This window comes from Equus quagga, chromosome 5 (assembly GCF_021613505.1).
Source record: "Equus quagga isolate Etosha38 chromosome 5, UCLA_HA_Equagga_1.0, whole genome shotgun sequence".
NCBI lineage: Eukaryota > Metazoa > Chordata > Mammalia > Perissodactyla > Equidae > Equus > Equus quagga.
This window is the reverse complement of record NC_060271.1, coordinates 5,259,513-5,278,709: the sequence shown is the minus strand read 5'-3', so window position 1 is coordinate 5,278,709 and position 19,197 is coordinate 5,259,513. Positions and strand designations below refer to the sequence as shown.

At 53.6% G+C, this 19,197-nt stretch overlaps 1 protein-coding gene across 4 annotated transcripts in view; it reads right to left on the bottom strand.

Moving 5' to 3' along the window:
* The window catches only part of SSBP3 (single stranded DNA binding protein 3), a 162,471-nt gene that overhangs the window by 51,707 nt on the left and 91,567 nt on the right, over positions 1–19,197 (bottom strand). Inside the window, exon 1 of one of the 4 annotated variants that reach the window (XM_046662013.1) lies at positions 8,532–8,550. The exons of the other annotated variants lie outside the window; for them this stretch is intronic. The gene's annotated coding sequence lies outside the window, so the exon portion shown is untranslated. Of the gene's footprint in view, positions 1–8,531; positions 8,551–19,197 lie in introns of those variants that run through there. 4 annotated transcript variants of the gene reach the window in all.

Here is a 19,197-nt window from a genome sequence, read left to right as displayed (position 1 = left end):
CTCATTCCAAGATCTCTTTTTCCTTCAAAATCAGGAGTCAATGGTTCTAGGAATGAGGGTGGGTGGGTGGCCCATGGTCCTCGTAAAGGGATGGTGTAATTCTCTGACATCTGGGTGGAGGACCAACTTGCTTCCCTCCAATGAAAGGAAGGCCTTGTTAGCAGCAACTATGGCAGAAGCTGAGGAGACAAGTTTTGCCATTTAAAGCCTTCTCCCGCAGCAAAATTAAGTAGCTGTGTGGTGCTTGTACCTGTGTCCTGAATTACGACAGTTACTACTATTCTTTGATTAGGAGGCAAACATGTGCTCATAACAGAAAGCTTTCAAAAGGACAGAAAGGCCTGGAGAAGAAAACGAAAAGCGGCAACCAGTGTTTTTAGGGCAACAAAAAGGTTAAGAAATAATCGGGGGCTGGCCCCGTGGCCAAGCTCGCGTGCTCCTCTGGGGCAGCCCAGAGTTTTGCCGGTTCGGATCCTGGGCGTGGACATGGCACCGCTCATCGGGCCATGCTTAGGCAGCGTCCCACATAGCATAACCAGAGGCACTCACAACTAGAATGTACAACAGTGTACTGGGGGCCTTTGGGGGAAGAATTAAAAAAAGAAAGAAGGAAAGAAAGAACCATTGCTCACAAAACCCAGTGCAGGCCCCTCCCCCACATCCATCAACATTACACTGCCCCTCACCCATCTCCAAAACCCAGCACCGTGTGAGGCATACAGCAGGTGTTCAATAAATGATTATGACCTTTGTTATTCAAAGACCTGATCAAACCTGGCCATCTGGAGCCAGGCCTTTCCAGATTGCTAGGAATTGGCCTCTCCCTGCGGTTTCCAACTTTGAGTCAGAGCTCCATTAAGGCACTCAGCAAAGTGTCTCACGTGAGTTTTCTCTAAAAACACAAAACCCAAACTTAAACCCCCTGACATTCACTGAGGCCTACAGCAAGCCGGGGCCGCGGCAGCGCATGGGATGGAACCCCTCCACTGCAGGAGAGAAAAGAGCACTGGACTCAGAAGCCAGAGCCCTCCCACGTGGGCTTGGGTCCCAGCTGGGAGCCCACAGGCAAGTCCCTTCTCGCTCTGGGCCTCAGTTTCCCCATGTGTCCAATGGTGGGGTTAAAGGAGGTGACCTCTAGGGCCCTTCTTCCAAGCTGCTCTCCCCAACCCAGTCGACACACCCAGGAGTGCGGGGACCGGAAACAGCAGCTCCTGGATGAACAGAAGGGCGATCTTGTTTCCAGAGGACCCTGAATTTTAACTCCTTTCTTCACTATAGAACACTTAGAGGTCAAAGATTAAAAATCACCCAGAAACCTATTTGTTATCAAAGACTGCAGACAACGGCCGATGACATTTGGGCTCTGCCCACTGCAGGCCCTCCTCACCAGCATTTTCCGGTATATGCATACACACACGGGCAAAAAAAGGCAAAATCAAACCAGGCATGCAGTTTGGTAACTCAGGCATTTTTTTTAAACTAACAAATTCTTTTCTAAATAGAAAGCAGGCTTTGCCCTGGCTGGCGTGGCCCACTCCAGCCACTGCCTCCTCTAAGCCTCCGGGGAAGAGGCAGCTTGAAAAGCCGGAGGTCCCTCCAGACAACTGCCTGAAGCTCGGAAAGCTCTCCCGCAGAGTATCTTCTCCTTGTTCCGGGCCAGGGAGACCTCCAAGGAGGGCTGATCCCATAGCTTTCTCCCTAAAGAAGAGGGTTTCTTTGTGGTCACAGGATGGTTACACAACCACTGGGGCGCGGGGCTCACGGCAGCCCCTCAGCCCCGCTCCGCTCCGTGCTCCAGACAGCTGCCAGCTGACTTCACACGTGCCACCGCAACTACAGGAAACCTCGCCGCCCAAACCGGGTTTCAACAGTGCAGGGACACCTCAGCAGCTCCCTGCCCCGGATCGAGTGTGTTCTCCCCCAACCCTCCCCAGGTAGAGAAGCAGTTTCAAACCTGGGGCCTCAGAATCTGGGTGGCGGGAAGGAGCCTTGAAAACCGTGGGAAAGAATTTGGGCTTTCTGCTCTAGGCAACAGGGAGGAGTTCTGAGCAGAGGAGAGACCTCTGAGAATCCCACCTTACCCCATCTTACCCCGTGCCAAGCATCCCAGCGCGCTGCTGACAAACCCACCCCAACAGCACGGAGCACCCAAGGCTCCACGAACAAACAGATCAGCAAGTCCCGGATGCTGTGCTGGGCCCCTTCGTTGCGCCATGGCAAGAAGTCCCCTGCGGCTCCAGGAACAGCAGGGTCAGTCCAGAGGAACCAAGAGACGCGCTCCCAGGAGCCTCCTAAGTTGTATCTCGTAGTATCTTGTGGTAGATGACAAGTATCCGTGCTTCCTTCAAGAAGTGAGCATCTGGGGGATGCTCCCTACCAGATATCATCTTCCAGCCTCACCCTGAGAACCCCAGTATCCTCACTCACAAACTAGCACGGGATCCTCCCACCCATTTATACTCTCTTTTAAAAATAGTTCTAAGCGCGTGAAACTCCTGGAAAACTGACTGAAAACAAATGCTCAGAGTGAACTTCAGGACTCCTGCCAGGCCGGCCAACCCCTCCTGACTGATTTACAAGGCTACAAAATGGTACTTTGTTCTGCAAATCCCCTCCCTCCTCGCCCCACCCCAATACTCAGGCCTCAGCGTGCAGCAGCACGGGGCCCACATGCGAAACCACCAAGCACAGGCTTCCTTGACTGAAACTCCACACAGGCCACGTGGCCAAGCACCCAGGGCGCCAGGGGGTATGTGGTGTGTGCTGTGGGCGTGGCCGTGCACGCGGCTGGGAAACAGATGTCACTCAGGGGAGAGAGGGGCACCCTTGCACTGACTACCCGAAGAGAGCAAGTGAGAAGCACAGGCCTTGAGTGATGCTGGAGGGAGGCAGACAGGGAGGAAGGGAGCAGAGCTTGCTCTGGTATCACCAAGACACAGGCTTCAGCACCCTGTGCGAAACACTGGAGTGAGCTGGGTCCCTCTGGGCCAAGTTTCTGGGAAGAAATTCTAGCAGCATCAAGAAACTGAAGATGTAGCTAAGGGAGAGGAGAGAACGGAGGGAATGTCATCGCCCAGACAGAAAGGCCAAGATGGAGAGAAGTGGGGTCAAAAGAGAGAGGTAACGGAAGAGGCCTCTTGGTTTTGTGCACAGACCAGAGAGAGAGTCTGTTTTGGAGGACAGGGCTCTAATTCTGCAGCTTGGAGAAAACAGAGAGCTGGCGCTACGTGAAGAGACGGAACCAGCTCGTGTTAAAAATAGGTTCAGATGACACACGGGAGTGAGTGACACAGGAGCCCTGCCTTCTAACTGCCAGGGAGCTGTCACGTGGAAGGAGGGGACGTGCTCTCCCAGTGCCAAGGTATGGCCTTGGGTCCAGCAGTGGACGCTCTGAGCCACAAAAAGCCTCTCCAGATGGGAGCATCAGCGTGAGCTGCCTCAGGAGGTGGTGGGCCATGTTGACTGGGCGTGGCTCACAGTCAGGACAGGGCAAAACCAGGCTACAGATCAGAACCTCTGGGCTTGAGCCCCAGCTCTGCCACGTCACAGCCAGGCTTATTGTCTCAGCCTCAGTCTCCCCCCTGTTGAAGGAGAGAGCCACGTTACCTAGCACTGCCTGGAGTTTCCTGGGGATTATTATGAAAGAAGAGCCCTGGGCTGAGGGTCCCAGGGTCAGGGTTCCAGCTCTGACTGCAAACCACCCACTGTGTAACTTGGACAAACCTTCCTGCCCCTGGGCCTCTGCTCAGCTCCAGACACGGTGGCTGAGGTCCTGCTGCTCCAGTGAAACAGTGGGTGTCTCACTGAGCTCTCAGCCAAGCAACCTGAAAAACAGCCACACGTAGACAAAAAAAGACCCAACCTGCCCCAGCCAGGCCATTGGCCCAGGTGAGGTCTGTCCTGACACCAGAGCTTCTTCCAAATTGTCCCCATTCACTTCCAACTCCAGGGGTGAGAGAATAAATGCAGGAACTCAGACAGCGAGCGCAGAAAGAAGCCACTGCCTTTTCATCCTGATCCCGCAGAGCCCACAGAGAGAGGGAAGGGGGTACTATTCACTCCTCGACATCCCTGGCATGATGTCACTTCTGTTTACCAGTAAGGAAACTGAGGCACAGGGAAACACATTACTATTAAGTGGCTCTAACTTTAGTCTCTGTCCCTCTACCCCCGATCTCGGGTCCAAGAAACCCAAATAACCATCCCCCAGTCCCCTGCAGTTCCCAAGAAGAGTTCTGTGTGCTTTTTGATGCTTATGAAAAGAAAAGAAACAACGGACAGAGCATTACGAATCTCTCCGTGTGTTTGAGATCGTCTATACGTCTTGCTCTTCCCTAAGGACACTGACTTTCTAACTCTGCTCCTTCACGCAAATATTCCACTGAGTTGGCCTGGGGGCGGGGGTAGGAATGCATGCTCCTGCTGCAGAGTCTGTTAGATCTAACTGGGAAATTACCCTGGGAGGAGGAGAAGACACAAAGTAGGTGGCGAACTTAAGAAGTTTACGTGTGGGGCTGGCCCCGTGGCCGAGTGGTTAAGTTCGCGCGCTCCGCTGCAGGCGGCCCAGTGTTTCGTTGGTTCGAATCCTGGGCGCGGACATGGCACTGCTCATCAGGCCACGCTGAGGCAGCGTCCCATATGCCACAACTAGAAGGACCCACAATGAAGAATATACAACTACGTACTGGGGGGCTTTGGGGAGAAAAAGGAAAAAAAAAAAAAAAAAGAAGTTTACGCGTGTCGGATGCATCCAGCAAACACTCGCTCCTGGCTGCGCCGTGCCCGCTGGGAGATGACAGAGGCCCGGCTCTGCCCTCAAGGTCTAGAGGATGAAATGAGTTGTGGTGACAGAGAACTGAGGGATGTGGGAAGGAGCTCCGGGCGGGCGCTGCGAGGCGGGGATTAGGCGGATCAGGGAGGCTTTATGGAAGAGGTGGAACTCAAGCCAGGGCCTTAAAGGATGGCAGGGCTCGAAGATGCGGGAGGTGATACGGAGGTGAGAGATTATTGCTGTCATCTTAACCCACCCCGGGAACCAGGCCCTCTGACAGCCTCTGCTTCAGAGCACGAATCGGGCCAGGCCCCCACCCTCCCCAGAGCTCCATTCCATCTCCTGTTCACAGGGTGGGCATGGGGCTTACTCACTTCCCTGCCCCAACGAGAGGCGTTCTTCGGCAGTAGGGGAGCCGGCTGCCCACCCAATCTGAGAAGCTGCCGCTGACGACCTAGCTTGTCTGGCTAATATTAGTGCAGCTTATCCAGTTTCTCCTCCCAATCCCCCTGACAACCCAGGAGGGACCACAAATGAGAATACAGAGGCTCCAAGAAATCAAGGGACTTGTCCAAGGTCATACAGCCCAGAATGGGCAGAACTAGAAGTCAAGCCCAGATCTGCTAAAACCAGAGCCCAGCTCTTAGCCGTGTCCTGTCTTCTCTGGCCAAGTTTTGAAACTGATGCTTAAAGGTGGCTGCCTAGGGACAGAGAGGTCTGGGTTCAAAGCCCAGCCCTCACATCCGCCAGGAGCCAGGGTACTCGGCACCTTACTTTACCTTTCTGAGCCCTTCGTCATCGCCTGCTAGCCTCTGTAGGGGTATGGGGAACTTAAACATGACTCTCAGGCAAGGGGTTCGGGCCACGACAGGCGCTCAGCAAACGGAAGCCCCTGAGCCAGTGACACAGCACCAGGCCGACAACAGCCACACTTAAACTTTTCACGACTCCATGAACAGAGCAGGCTGGGAAACGAAAGGGGCCTCAGGGCTGTCAGAAGACAATGGTCCTCTGGTCCTCTGCTGGACAGAAGCCACTCTTCTGAGTAGTGGCCTCTCTCTACTTCATGTTAGAAAAATACAATTTCTTTTTTTTTTCTGCTTTTTCTCCCCATATCCCCCCAGTTGCATACGTTTTTTAGTTGTGAGTCCTTCTAGTTGTGGCATGTGGGACACTGCCTCAGCATGACCTGATGAGCAGTGCCATGTCCGCACCCAGGATCCGAACTGGTGAAACCCTGGGCCGCCAAAGCAGAGCGCGCGAACTTAACCACTCAACCACGGGGCCGGCCCCTTCTTTTTTCTTTTTCTTTTTTTATTTCTCCTTTTTCTCCCCAAAGCCCCCCAAGTACATAGTTGTGTGTATACATATATATTTTTTAGTTGTGGGTCCTTCTAAGTGTGGCATGTAAGATGCCGCCTCAGCATGGCTTGATGAGCGGTGCCATGTCCACACCCAGGATCCGAACCAGCGAAACCCTAGGCTGCTGCAGCAGAGCGTGAGAACTTAACGACTCGGCCACAGGCTGGCCCCAATTTCTTTCTTAAAGAATGAAAGAAAAGTACGCCAATGAGAACATTTCCAAAAGAAAGAGGAACTGGCTTCTCTGCGCCAAGAAGGCACAGCCACTACCCCACTGGGCCCTGCCCATCCATCCCAGGAAGCGCCCAGCTTCTTCTGGGAATTGGATCAAAGGGCACTGTCTGTATAGAGGCGGAGCCCCATGTAATAATACCTGGTTATACCACGGATGCCGGCCAGGGCGCCCTCCTCCATGTGCAAACACCTCCCCCACTGGGCTGCAAGCCCAGGACGCAGGTCCTCAGCGTGCACACGCAAGACACGAGAGACGAAGGGCTAGAGGTGCCTGACAAATGAACAGTGCAGAGTGGATCGACAGCACGCTATGTGTACAACACTGATTTTCTCCTTTAAGAGAGGTGAGCTTCAGGCCCTGGTTTACACCATTAGCAAAACACACATACACACACGTGTGCGCGCGTATCCCACTCTCTTAAAGGAGCTACTTACAACCGCAAACATGTCATAGTAGGCCAGTGACAGCTCCTTAACAAGAACACTGGCAGTTGCTTCTGCAAAGTGGAAAATTCCCTGGCGTGGACCCGCACACATACTCAGTTCCAATGACAACTTAATCCTGCCAGGACTGAGGTGTGCAGAGAACAAAAAGCTGCCTGCTTCTAGAAACTTTTTTTTTAAGTTTAAAAGAAATCATTAAAGGCATGGTCGTCAGAACATCTGCTCAGTTGGCACCAAATTTAATGTAGATAAGAGTCACTGCCCCTCTGCGCATCCTCTGCCACAGTGACAGGACAAATGGGCAGTCTGAGAAGTGCCCTGGGATCCCCTGATATCAAAGCCAGGGGAGTTTAACTTGGCCATGGTGGGGCGTGGAAACAAGGGGCTGGGAATTCGAGAGCTCTCTCCTCGGGCCAGGGAAGCAGCAAGCAGCCCACCAGCGTGGCGTGCACGGTCGACGCACGGGCTCAGAGCTGAGCAGATGCCGCCTAAGCCTTTAAAGCACACGCTAATTGCGCTAATTTAGCTAACAGTCTCTGTTTGGTCCCCACCCCAGTCAACCAGCGTCCTTTGGTACTGCTGGAGAGATGCAAGCTGTTGGCTTTAGTGTTATTTTGTCAGCCATTAAACGATTCATCGGAGTCATTAATTGATTTATTACTGCTGCCTGCTCAGAGGGTTTAGCAAATAAAGAATGATGTAGGTCACAACATGAAAGAAACTGGACCCAACAATGCCACGAGAAGCTGGGCACTTGGAGAGTCTGTGCTGTCCACGCCGGCAGCCCCCAAAGCCCAGCTGTCGGGTGTGGAACAGCATAGCTGGCTCTCCTGCCTGGAAACCGGGTGCCGGCCTGCCTCTTGCTCAGGAACTGATACTGCCAAAGATATATAAGGCAGAGAACCTTTTCCAGAGGCCCCTGACAGCCGGCTCCCAGGCACCCGCCAGGCACGGACCGCACCAACAGAATACGGGTGGAAGAGAAGCCTAGCCTGGCCCCCCACCAGGTGGGTGCTGGGTTGCAATGGCTGGGCCTGTGTCTTGGCCCTCCAGGGCACCAGGGATGCCAAGGAGAGGCCTCCAGCCAGGCCTTTACTCCTCTGGAGGTGACATGCTCCGGCTACAACCTCTCTCTCCATGCACTACCCACAGGAGTGACAGGACAGCACCAGCTGACAGTAAGAGCCGCTCCTAAGATCTAGCCCTTTGGTACTTACCTCTGATACTCTCAGTGTCCTAGGGGGTACATGGCATTATTGTCCCTGTGTTACAGAGAAGAAAACTAAAGCTCAGAGAGCTGACCTGCCCTCAGTTACAGAGCAGGCCAGGAAGTGGCAGTCCTGGGATTCGAACCCAAGTCTACCTGACTTCAAAGTCCACGTTTCTCCCCCTCCATCAAATTCTTAAGCTGACACAAAACAGCACTAAGAGTGTGGCCTTGACGATAACCCCAACAAACACTAGCTAGGTGAATGAGAGCAGGGCATCCCCTTCCTTCTCGGAGCCCCAGGTGCCTCATTTATAAAACGACAAGATTAGGTGGCTGAGCCCTGAGCGAGACTGTAGAACTCAGGCCCCTCCACCTCCCGGGCCACCGGGCCCACCGTGAGGCCGATTGGCTGGCTGTGCTGTCATGAATCACGCCGCTGCTGCCCCTTCCTCCTGTGAAGGCCCCTCGTGCAGGGAGCAAGCCCTCCCCGCGTGTCCCCTGCTGGCTTACCTGACCTTCAAGCCCCAGCCTAAATGCAGCAGGTCCAGAAAGCCTCCCCAGGATTGGGCCAGGCGTCCAGTAGGTGCACAACGAGGGTTTGCTAAACTGGATTAGACGAGGGAGAAGGAACCCTCATCCCGCTCTGCTCCCCATCACCAGGGTTCTGGGCAAACAAGAGGCAGTGGTCACTTTATAGAAATGTTAACACCCCCAACAAGAGCACTCACAAGGTCACAGGTTGTGTGTGTTGGGGGTGGGGGGGTGCACACAGGTGTGTTTGTGTGTGCACATGTCTGTCTTTGAGGCAGGAAAGGCAATGGCTCTGGTACCTGGTGTCCCTAAGAAACCAAACACAGCCAGTCTGGTTGACTCAAATTCTGTGATCACAGGAACCAGCCCTTGAAAGACACAGCACATCCCAACCCCACCCACAGCATTCTAGAACAGAGCCCACCCTGGCAGGCTTTCAGAGGAGGTCCTTGGAGGGTGGTGACTATTTAGTTTGCTCCGAAAATGGTGCAGAGGGGCTGAAGAGGCAGGTCAGGTGTACACCAAGAACCGGTCTGCTCCAGTCCTTGAGACAGCCCCAGCCCACAGAGCTCAGCCTGCAGCCTGCCACCCTGCAGGGCTCCCCACAAAGAGGCCCACAGACATTCGCTGGGTGTCTAACACGCGCACCAGGCAGGGTTTCTAGTTAGCATCCCCCAAGAATGGCTCCAGAGCATCCAAGAACACACATCCTCTAGGATCCTAGTAAGAAATCTGCTCAAGGACTCGGACCAGGAACCTAGCCTGGAAGGACCAAAGATGACCTGACCGGTCAAAGGCTTCTGAGAGGACACAGTAGTTTATCTACTGAGAATTCCGACCCAAATTTGGCTTCTGAAACAGACATGGGATTTGTCATAGAGGTGGTCTACCTCGTACACTCTATCCACTTAGATTGTTGAAGTCCCATTAGAAAAACAACCTATCATTACTTACATGTATTTAGTGCTCTCCAGGAGACAAAGGCCTGCCTTCACCCATATTTCCTTGATGAATACGCCCAGCCTGCCTCTGCGCAGGCCAGTCCCTCTCTGGAACATTCTCCTCTGCGCTCTCCCTCGGGTGAGACCTCCTCATCCCTTATGTGTTCCTCGTCACAGCTGACTGTTAATTCCTTATTAAATTAGCCAGCTGTCTGCCCAGGGATAGGGGCAGAAATGATGTACACCACACAGAGAAGGCATTGGGCTCAGTAAATATTTTTGGATGAATAAAGTTTTTGCAGAAGTCCTGCTTTTCAAGAATAGTCACCACGTTTACAAGGTCAAACTCCAAGACTAGCTAACTCAGTCACCTACTAACTTACCATTTGGCTACATCCATACAGCGACGCCCTCCCCTCCAAACAACCACCTCCCCCCTACACACACACACACACACACACACCCACCCACCCCACCTTGCCATCGCAGGCCTTAGGACGCGCTTCTCCCTTTGCCTATAAAACCCAAGCTTTGGATATTCGGAAAGCCTGGGGGCTGGTGCTGCTTGGCCCCTGCTGACAGATGCCATAGACGGGCTACTTCTAGAGTCCCTGGTCAGGCCAATAAAATGGGGTCATCATTGTACCTCCTCTCCCAAGACAGCTGTGAAGACAGCCTAAGCTAACTTCCGAGCAGAGCACGCGCAGTTCCACCGAGGGACAAAGGCAACGAGAGGAAGCGGGTGACGTCAAGGAGCTAACCTCCTGTTGTCATTCCCACTTTGGAAGGAAGTCAAGACTGGGCCCATTGGGCTGGGTGCAGAGAGGGGATCCGAGTAGTCTTTCTGGGTTGCTAGGATCTAGCTGCCTCTCTTAGCCCTCTCAGCTGAGCCTCCCTTCCATCGCCAAAGCAAAGCCAGCTGTTTATTCCCAGACAGGTTAGATGCCCTGGTTCTCGGCCTCCTCGGAGACAGATGTCTGCTCCACTGGCCCACGGAGCCACTTTTTCCATAGGACTCCTAAAGAGGCCAAGAGAATTTGCCTACTACTTTCGGGGCTTGGGGACAGGCAGAGGTCGGAGGGACCACTCCTGGGCCTGGGCGGAAGCTGAAGAGGACAGCAAGGCAGAGGTCCCACCCTGAGACGGCTTTCTCTGCATTTGAGAAAATGTGCCCCACAGACAGAGGAATCGTCTGCCAGTCCAAGGACTGCCCTGCCCTTCACAGCTGGACCCTCCAAACCACAGGTTTATAAGAAACATGGTTCTTGGCATCAAAGACAAGCCACAGAGCACACCCTGAGCTCACGCAGGAGGAATGCATCCTCCTCCTCCTGGGTTCAATCCCACACTTGACGTGAAATGAGAACTTAAGAGGGGCAGAGAGAAGGGGGAGGACAGAGACCAGGCTCTCTGAGCCCACAGGGACCTCTGGCTGCACCCTCGCTCTGCCACCTCCCTGTGCTGACCGTGTCCTGGGAACAGCTCCAGCCCCTCACCAATCAGGTCTCAGGTCCTGCACTCCTAGGAGACACTGTTCGTGCTACTTTTAGTTTTAATTTCTCGGCTCAACAAGCTCCCCCATCACCTTCCATTTATCTACCTATAGAACTCCCAGTCATCCATCAATGCCCAGCTCAAATATCCCTGAGTCCCAGCCCAGAGAAGCACTCAAGTCCCTCAGTAGGTTCAGGAGCTAGAACTCCATATCAGAAGATACCTGTTCCCACCTGCCGCCCTCTCATGAGGCATCCAACAGAACATTCAGTACCAATGGACCCCTAACCAAGGGCTGCCGTGGTGGAGCAGACAGAGCACTGGACCGAGGGCAGGGTTTTCAGCTCCCCAGCTCCCTGGCTACATCAGACAGGGAGGCGATTCACCCCAACTCGAGATGCCCTCTGTCATACAAGACAACTTGTCGATTGGGGTTGGCATGAGAGTTAAAGCAAACAAGGAGACAATGGAAGGGGCGTCATCTCGTCTCAGCCTCTCTCTTCCTCTCACTCCAACCTCCTTCTTCTTGTGTCCCAGCTTCAGTTGCAGGGAGCACTCGCTGGTCCCCAGTCTTTGCACATGCCATGCCCTCCACGCGGAATGCCCATCTCCCTGGCCCTTTCTGCCATTCTTACCCATCTACCACCCCTCAGCTCACCCTGGCACTGGATACGATGATTTCTTCATCTTCCAAGTCAACATGAAACTCTATCTGTGACGCCTCCAGCACGTCTACTTGGCCTTATAATATGGACAAACGGTATCTCCCTGGAGGACTGTTGGTTCCAAAAAGTAGAATCCAAATATTTACTGTGTCTGATAATCAATAACCATTGAATGACTGGGGATTATGAAAGAGCTTTTTGGACAAAGCAAGGTCGAGCTCTTCTGGGAAATTTCTTCCTTATTTTTCTCCTTTCTAAAAATGTAACTTGAAGAACAGAACACACTTTCATAAACTCAAATGTCAAAAGGGGCAGAGAGTGGCCTTATCTTCCAAAGGTTCCCATGTCTCTCTCCTCAAGCAACTGTTGGAGGAGAGAAACATGGAGACCCTGGAAAAGACTTGTCTTTGAATCTTGGTTCTGTTCCTAGCTTCAAACTTGTAAGGCAGATCAAGACAGCAGGACCATCTTTGATGGATGACCAAGCTCCCCTCTCTGCTGAAAATCCAGTCTAAAGCAGTCTGGTTTTCTTCTGTTTTTGTCTAATTTCATTTGAGGCCATGACCTGGGTCTTCCCCACTGAAGAACTTTTTAAATCAGATTTGGGTAATCCACGGGCCTTCAGAAACTTTGAATCTAGAAACTTAGAACAGCCCCGCTGTTACCAGACACGGCCTCCAGGCCACAGACCTGGATCAAGTGCAGGAAAAGGTGTGGGACCTGGATCTTCCAAGATATCTGTACTACTGTGGCCTCGTCTATAAAATGAGATGAGAAGCCCTGGGCTTCACAGAGTTTGTGAAAGTCAGGTTTCTGCTGCCTCCCCTAGAACAGGACCCGACCCATAGCCATCAGCTGCTCAAAAACACCTGTTGAATAGACCCTCCTTCCAAACCCTCCTCTCCACCTCTGCTCCAACAAGGAAGGCGCGTGCCCTGTTAGGACCAGCAGGCAGTGTTCACCTGTGAAGCCTCAGAGAACCCATCCCTTCCCTCAAAGCCTGCCAACTCTGCATCCCAGGAACAAATCTAAGTCACCACTCCACACAGGCACTGAGGGAAGCGGACCTCAATCCTCCCAACAAACTTTGAGGTGGTAATTCCACTCTTTGTTTCCTATCTGACCTATCTTTGCCCCCTCCTTTTTTCTTTTTTTTTCTCTTTTGCAGAGGAAGATTCGCCCTGAACTAACATCTGTTGCCAGTCTTCCTTATTTTTGCTGAGGACGTTTTGCCCTGAGCTAACATGTGTGCCAGACTGCCTCTACTCTGTCTGTGGGTTGCTGCCACAGCATGGCTGCTGATGAGTGGTGCAGGTCTGCGCCTGGGAACCGAACCTGGGCTGCCAAAGCAGAGCATGCTGAACTCAATCACTAGGCTACCGAGCTGGTCCCCTGACCTATCTCGACAGTGAAGATCACAATGGTTAAGTGTCTTCGCAAGGTCACAATCCTTCCTGGCTGGGTCCAGTCATCACAAAACCTCTACCCTCTCCTGTGGGAACCGGAAGGAAGACTTCAGTTACGAAAAGAAAAGACCTTAAACTCTACAGTCAGGCCCTCTGGTTCTGGCACCAGTTTGGGGCAGGTCTCTTCGATCTTAACCCGCCCATCTGTAAAACTGGAAGTCACCATGCCCTGACTGCATGGCCTACCTCATGCAGGGGTGCACAGCAAAACGAAGAAACACACACAAAGCTGTGTGTGAATGGGAGGGCAACAGCATGCCCTGCCCCCAGACAATCAAAGGGGCTAGGAAGAAAGGAGGATGTTACAGTGACAAAGGCACTGGGCTAGGGGTCAGGCCCTGGCTGGCTGCCCCACGAGTCCCTTCCCCTCAGCTATAAAACAAAGGGAGTGGATTGGATTCCCGGTTCCCAAATCTGGCTGCACATCCAAATCACTGGGGGACCTGCAATAACCGGCTGCCTGTCCTCCCTGGGCTGCGGACAGGCTGCGGGATCCAGCTTTCAGGAGCTCCTAGATGAGATGTTCCAGCAGAACCCTCCTGGCTTCCGCCTCTGCCCTAACCCCAGCAGGGGAAACAGACCCCAGGTCGGGGGCGGCTGGCCAGATGGGCAGACCTCTTCTGCCCCTCCCCTTCCCCGGCCAGGCTCCCAGGAGGCCTGCAGGAAGCCTCCGGATGCAGGTCGGGGCTTAGACAGCCGCCCAAACAGGTACGGGCCCAGATTTAATTGGCCTCTCGGTTAAGCTTTCTAATCTCATTAAAGCTGCCTCCATCATGCAGACCGGGCTCTGAATTTAATAACAGAAGAGCACTGCCCTACCCCACAGTAAGCTGATTAGGTCTGGGGAGGCCTGAGAGGACCGTTCTGGACCAAGGCCCCTGGCCGGGGTCAGCCCCTCCCTACCCTACCACGCATGCTGCCATGTGGATGGCACAAACCCAGCCTGATAGAGGAGGGGACACACTGCAAAGGAGCAGGGGTGCAGGGCCAGACCTGTCTGCCCACCCTGGGGAACCAGTGCTGTCCCCAGGACTTTCAGAGTAATTTTCTCTCATATCTTATCAGGATGCGATAACAGAGTCCAGCCCACACCAGGAGACAGCTGCCCCCTGGGCAGAGTGCAGGACTCACAGCTGCCTCCCCCCATTCTTCTTGCAGCTCTTGACCCCTACTTCATTCACAATGGGAAGGAGCGGGCAAAGGGGTGGGGTCTGGGGTCCAAATGGCCGCTCTGCAACTTTGGAGGAGAAGACGTGTCCTGCCACCCCCCTCATCCCCCACCCTTTGCACCCCCTCTGAGAGGAGGTGCCCTGCAGTCCTTCCCCGGCAAGCGTGTGTGGAGGGCTGAGGAAGGAGCCAGCTCCTGGACATGGGCTTCAGAAACACCACGGTCAACGTGTGCAAACATCCCTGTGCAAATACACGTCGCCCACTTCTCGATCATCTCCCTCGATCTAAATATATCCCAAGGAAACAACTTGGCAGTGGTGAGAAATCCTGCAGTAGCTCCAAAGTAGCAAAAACAAAACACACGCATACACAGTGCTCTGTTCAAGGTGCCACGCTGGGTCAAGGACAGGCGTGGAGACACAAACACAGGCAGACGGCAACCGCCCGGTGTGCTGTGGGTTAGTGGTTGGTTATCATTAATATTTAACAAGGAGACAATATTTTAGAAGGGAAGGGACTTCAAGCCGGGCTAGCACAGATGCCCTGTCCAAGGGAGATGTGTGGGGGCACGCCCAGCCGAGTACACACACACCCATCCCCACCCCCTCTGGGACTCGCTTGAAGACACTGGCATTTTCCACTCCACTTGCCAAGAATGGAGCCACCCAGCCCTCTGTGATCCTCAAGCCCCTGGAAACAAAGGAGGCAGTCATGGGGGCGGGCTAGACACCTCAGGCATTGGTCCGAGGCCTCCCCCGCCCCCAGCCATTTCACCCCAGGGGAACCAAAGGCCCTCAGTAGGAGACAGACAGGCCAAGAACTGGCCAGGGGGCCTCTGATCCCACTGTGCTTTCGCTCTGTGGATAATTTGCATAGAGGCAGCTTTTTTAAAATGCCCTCAGCAAATCTAAGCTGTTTGCAATTACCCCTAAGCCCACTCTCTTGGGCACAAGGGGACCAAATTATTAGGAAAATGTCTGAGGGTCAAGCGGGTGTGGGCAATCCCCTCAATGATGCCAGCTCTCAACCGGCCAGCCTGACTTCTTCTCCCATACAATAACCCAGGCCTGTCCTCCTCAGCCTCCCGGGACTGGCTCCTCACGCCCCAACCACTACATCAGCCTCCTTACTGAGTCCAAACAGACCTCACGGGGCCACTGATGGCTCAGGCCTGCAACCTCGGGGACTCTGCTCCCTGTCCTCGAGTTCCAGCTCGACCCGCGCAAGCCATCCTTCCTAACTCAGCGTGTCTTTTCAAGCTTCCAAGTGTTCAGACAAGACTCTTCCCTTATTCTGGAATGCTCCCATCACACTCTTTCCTTTCAGTCACCAAGTTCTACTTCTTTTTCTTATGGGGACCCACACAAAATGTTGCCACGCCCAGGAAGCCCTCTAAGGAGAGCCAGTCGGGCCTTCTCTTGGACGCCCAGCAACTGGGTTCCTTTCAGCCTCGCTTACATCGTCTCTCCCACTAGCCCGTGAGCTCCCTGAAGGCAGATCTCTTAGGCAACCCCAGGGCCCGGCTAAGAGTCCGGCACACCCAAGGCACTTCCAGGCCAAGACGGTTTCCAAAAGGAACTTCAAGTCTCAGAACCAATAACCGGGCACCTTGTTTAATCCAATCCTAGTTTTATTAAAATCAAGAAAACGAAGGCCCAGGAAGAATAAGGGAGTGTCAACATCACACGGCTGGTTAGTAGTGCTGGACAAGGGGCTGGCCGGTGTCTTCATCGACTCCTCCAGATTGGCCAAAAGCCCCTACAACAAGACCAAACTCAGGAGAGGGCTACCAGCACCAAACATCCAACAAAGAGGGGCCTTAGAGAGGTCCAGAGGCAGCACGGGAGGAGCTGGCTTGGGGGCTCAGGAGCCCAGCAGAAGGGTATGCACACGCCAGCCTGGAAACCCCAAGGAGAGATGATGATCAGCTCGAGTGTCCTGAGCAGGTGCTCGACGAGGACAGGAGGAAGGGCCAACAAGACGTAGCACTCGACAAACATTTGTTGTTGCACAATTAATGGCACAAATGACCAATTATAAACCAATGCAATGCACAGTATCGGACAGCCCTGCACCGGCTCTGGCGTCCCAGAGAAAAGGAGGATTATTTCTGCTGGAGGGTGGGGCAGTCTGGGACGGCTTCACAGAGCGGTGACATCTGATCAGACACCATCTGTTATTTTTTTCTAATTGTTCCACATGTGTGAAATTTTGATTCTAAGCTAGAATGGGGACTCTGAGAGGTCGAGACTGTGGCTGCGTCCCCCGCCTTCCTGAACCTCTCTCTCCAAAACGGTCCATTCCACGATGGGGCTCCTGGTTGATACTGAAACAGGAGTGATGGGCCACGCCCTTTTGTTCCAAAGACGAGGTGAAAGCAACACTGGTTTCCCACAAGTCTGCTTTATCTGCAGAAGCTCCCAGAAGCCCATCAAGAAATCCAGCAGTGTCCACGGGCACTCCCAGTATCCCATATGCCCTGTGTACCTGCTGTGGCATTAGGGGACAGGCACGCTTAGGCTCTATTGAACACTCCCTTTGTCTGATGGGTGGCACTGGGTCTCTTACACACCTTAGCTACCCCCCACTCTCAACAACCCTGCAAGATAGAAACACCCCCAGCTGACAAACTGGAAAAACGGGGGCTCAGAGAAAGGTTACTTGGTGAGGTCAGTGATAGGCCACGTGGACCCTTTTACCACACCACACTGCCCATAATATTAACTCTCTGCCAACAGTTCCCTGCAACGGAAACAGCACAGGATGGTTTGGTAGGAATGGATTAGTGCCCATTCAGACATGCCACCCTCCAGAACCACCAGCATCAGCACGACTTCGGTTTTGTAGCACCAACTCACCTGAGGGGCACAGTGTACCAGGTGAGGGTCACTCATACAGACCACAGTGGACCCCAGTTTCTACAGCTGCACCCCACCTTCTCACTTTCCCGAGGCCTTGAAACCCTACTCCCCGCCAGCCACATCTCCTAGTTCCCACAGAGGCCCAAAATAACGCCAACGCAAATTATTCCCTTTCTTGTTTGGATAATGGCCACTTCACAATTCTCCCTCTCACGCCGGGATCCTCGCTGCTCCTGGAGCTCAGGCCAGGGAGAGAGAACAAACGGGAGGGGGATGGAAAACACACAACAGTAAGCTCCAACCCAAACAGCACTAATCCATTCAGAGCAAAAGAGGCTGAGCAGATGGGAAGCCGGCATCCCCGGCCCGCTGCCGCCCCGGGTTCCGGGGCCTTCACCACAGTGTTATAATTATAAAGGGTGACCCAGCCACATGCTCCCGGGGCTGCCTCCTGCTCCCAGGCACCCGCAGGCACCGCCTTCATCTGGTTTGTGTTTAGAGCCCTCCCCGAACCTCCCTCAAATCATATACACGAAGGCAGGAGCACAAACACCCAGCCCCGGGCCACACTTCCATGAGAAGCAGGGAGGTGCCAACTCTGTGCACTCCCCTCTGAATTCTGCAACTCAGAACTCCGGGCGGGAAGGGCAGAACACCCCCAAGAGGGCCCCCAGCCTCATTCTTCCCAGCCTGGAGCCCCTACTCTCCCTCAGAGCACACCCCATGTGCCTGATGACATCTTCCTTCGTGTGTGTCCGTGTGTCTGTCTTCCCCTCCAGCCTTAGGTAAGCGGGATGGCAGGGACAACCTGTGTTGCTCACTGTGGCGCCCCCAGCACTTAGCACAGGGTGAGGCTGTGCAAAAGGCATTCAAGGATGTGCTGAATGGATGGAGATGACAACTCTAGGCACAATATTGACATTTTTACTCCTTTACATTTGCTCCTTTCTCTAAACCTTTTTTCCCCTGCTTTTTTTTTTTTCTCCCCAAGTCCACCCAGCACATAGCTGTATATTTTTTAGTTCTGGCATATGGGACGCCGCCTCAGCATGACCTGATGAGCGGTGCCGTGTTCGCGCCCAGGATCCGAACCAGCAAAACCCTGGGCCACCATGGGCCGACCCCGCTTTACCTAAACCTTAAGGACCCTGAGGGCAGAAACACTGCTCATGCATCATTGTCTCCCCAGTGCCAGGCACTTTGTGGGTGCTCAACAAACACTTGAGCAGAGGAATGACCATTCGCCACTCAGAACACTGAAGATCGACCAAGGGAGGGAGAGCCACTGAATCAGAGACCCTTAGGGCTGAACGGGGGCTGACACAGCGTCCGTGCCAGCCGTTCCTTTATAAAAGGAGAAGGACTTGTTTGCAGCCACAGACAAAGTAAAGATGGCAGATGAGGACTCGAACCCAGGCCCTGATGCCCAGCCCGCCTAGGCAGGGGAGACGAAAGGCACTGAAGATGGCAATCGCCACTCGGAAGGAGGGGTAATCCAGCAGGGCAGACAGGACAGACACGTGAAACAATGAGTGAACAAGATAACTGCCAGGCTCACGGTATTATACCCTGATTTAATAAAGCACACACTGTACAACACAATTAGAGACAAGAGTGAAGCACACCGCACTAATTACATGGGACAAAGAGTTAGCAAACAGGAGCCGCTGGGGCGCCAGTGTTGTCACAGAGGGCTTGGAGGCCAAGTGACCTGAGGTGAGCTTGGGATGGGGGCATCTCCACCAGGAAGCCTCTCCTGATTACCATCCTCTCCTTGGTGCTCTTGCTAGCTCTTGCCTTGAGTTGGCCAATCCGTTGTTCAGACAGTTCAACATCGATCACCTGGATGGTCAGCCAGGGAACAGAGGGCAGGGAGCAGGTCCTGGCACCATGTCAGCCCTTGGTAGTCACTCAGGGTTCATCATTTCACCATAAACAATCACCATTACTACGACGTGCTGGGCACGGTGCTGAACCCTTGCATGCATCGTCTCATTCAATCCGTACAGCAACCCCATGAGGTGAGGGCGAACGTTTTTGCAGATGCT